The sequence below is a fragment of the Nicotiana tabacum genome, chromosome 11 (genome assembly GCF_000715075.1).
Source record: "Nicotiana tabacum cultivar K326 chromosome 11, ASM71507v2, whole genome shotgun sequence".
Lineage (NCBI taxonomy): Eukaryota > Viridiplantae > Streptophyta > Magnoliopsida > Solanales > Solanaceae > Nicotiana > Nicotiana tabacum.
The window spans coordinates 4026473-4029350 of record NC_134090.1 but is presented as its reverse complement, the minus strand read 5'-3'; positions in this window follow the sequence as shown (position 1 = coordinate 4029350).

Here is a 2878-nt window from a genome sequence, read left to right as displayed (position 1 = left end):
TCCTTCTTTTTTTCTATTAAAGTTCAAAGAAAACCCAGTAGTAACAATAGTAATCAGTGGAAAATTGTTCACTAGGATAGAAGGCAAGTAATGCCAATTGACAAAGTGACGTTAAGCATCCCTAGCGGTACGAAAAGAGGGGTTGTGATAATATCATCTACGTCCATACTGCTCCTCGTTAAGTAGATTCAATAAGACTTGACCCGCTCCTAGCTACTTCGGGGTGCTATAGCATGCCGGGAATAAGGGGAGACATACTCGATGTGATCACTCCCTTTGTTAGGGGCTTGTCGCCCTGCTCTTCGAGTTTCGACTTGCAAGTATCTATTGGTTCACTAATTCTTAACGTGTCTATACAATTTATGTAAAATCGTGCGTATGCCACTAGTTGAATCGTTATTTTATATCTACTAAATTGGTCAACCTATCTCAAGTTTCGCTTAGTGTTTTGAGAGAAAATGATTAAATTATAACTCATTGCGGTCTAATTTGATGAAATGGAAGACCGATGTCACGACCCAAAATCCAACGAGTCGTGATGGCACCTAACCCAACCCGCTAGGTGAGCCAATTAATAATAATCCAATTCAAATGAGATTTACCGAGAGATATAATGATAATATACTAAATTTTTATACAAGAAATTTCCAAGGACTGGTAGTACAAATCATGAGGTTCTAAGATTTAGAGTTTACAAAGCTGATATGAAACAAATACATCATCTGTTTGAAATATACATGAACATTTACAATGCTAAAGCTACCTAGAACAAGAGGCAGCTATGATAGGAACGTAGGTACATCTTCAATTCCAGCTCCCGATACACACAGCATCATCATCCAAAATCTGCATGCAAGGTGCAGAAGTGCAGTATGAGTACAACCGACCCCATGTACTTGATAAGTAACAAACATAACCTTAGGTTAAAAGTAGTGATGAGTTGGAAAAACTGTTAGAGTCCAACACCAATAGCCAACAACAACTCATAACAATATAATACAAGTGGTACAAGAAATAATTCAGAGATATAATGCTCAGCTCGTTCACAGTTCCGAAAAATAGGCATTCTTTTCAAGTATATCAGTGAAAACCCAAATCTTTTACCGAAATCACCAAAATATGAGTAAATCTGAAAAACTGTGATTTTTTTCAAAAACTTTCAACAATAGGTAAGATGTTTCATTATCAAATGGCATGAGGAAAGTACATCTCTCTGCTTACATGTCAATGTGTATGTGAAGTCATGAATGACGCAATACCGTACAACATGAGAAAAATACATCTTTAAGCTTGTATGTTAAGTGTGCATGTCGAATGCAATGCAACTCAGTGATAAAACAATACACATACTCTCATAGTATTAATTCACTCAGTCCTCACAGTCACTGAGTCCTCACAATCACTCAATCCTCATAGTCACTTAGTCCTCCCAATCACTCGACACTCGCTTTCAGCACTCGCGCTCGACACTCGCACTCAGTAGGTACATACACTCAATGTAGGTGTGCAGACTTCGGAGGGGCGGATCCTGCCCAAGTGCTAATATAAGTCAATCATGGCAAAAATCAATAAAGCCTGTTGTGACATGCAGCTTGATCCCATAAACATCCTTACAATCAGGCCCTCGGCGTCACTCAGTCTTCAATCTCTCTAGCCTCTCGGCCTTACAAATCTCATGTCAATCGGCCCAAACAATGATAACATAAAGTAAGACAAATGATAACAAAGACTGAGATATGATAAGCAATGAATGAGTATGACTAAGTATGCCAAAGGAAAAGACCAATTGATAAAGGTCGAATCTTTAATCAAAAGCCCAAAGTCAACCAAAAAGTCAAATCGAGCCCGCACCTCGAAACCCGATGAAACTCACAAAATTCAATAACCCATTCAATTACGAGTCCAATCATACTATTTCACTCAAATTTGACTTTGAATCGATGTTCAAAACTCAAAAACCTACTTTACAAAATTTTAGACAATCCTCCCCCCCCCACCCCCACCACCAAAGTTTACTTTGAAACCAACAATCAAATGTCAAAAATAAAGATGGATTCATGAAATATAACTAATATCGAGTATAGAACACTTACCCTAATCTATGTGGTGAACACCGCCTCAGCAATCGCCCAAATCTGAGCTCCCAAATCAAAATATGACCAAATGAACAAACTCTCTATATTATATGTTTCTGCCAGTTGTTCTGCCTCGTTTCTCATGCCAAATGATCTCAAAACTTGCTTTTGATGTATCCAATAGATTCCTTGTAAAATTATAGTCAAGTTAGGCTTTTGAATCACTCCATTTGACCTTGTAATGAATGAGATATGTTAGTTTCAATATTTGAAAATATTGCAGATTTTTAAATACGAATGCAATGGCAATTGCGTAATTAATTTGAAAAAAATCTGACAACCCAATTCTTAGTAAAATGATCATAAATATCTCATACAATATCGAAACTTGATAATTCCAGTCGCTATGGTCCCAAAATTACGATACGGATCTAATGCTTCAATCAACACAGAAATTAGTGCTCATTTGCTTAATGTGGTACCATTTATGCTTGAAGAAACGACGTCGAAACATAAAAAACGAGCGCAACACAACCTCAACCTACCTGAAACTCACCCGAGCCCATTGGTGTAATGATCCGACCGGTCGTTTTGAGTATTTATGCTCCTTTCAACTATTTGAATTCTTGAATAGCTTCATATGATGTATTATGACGTGTGTGAATTTGTTGGTGTTGATTTTCAGGTGTTTCGAGATTAGTTCGGAAGAACGAATTTCATGTTGGAAGCTTAACTGAGTGTCACGACCCAAAATCTCGCCCGTCGTGATAGCGCCTATCTTGATACTAGGCAATCCGACAATT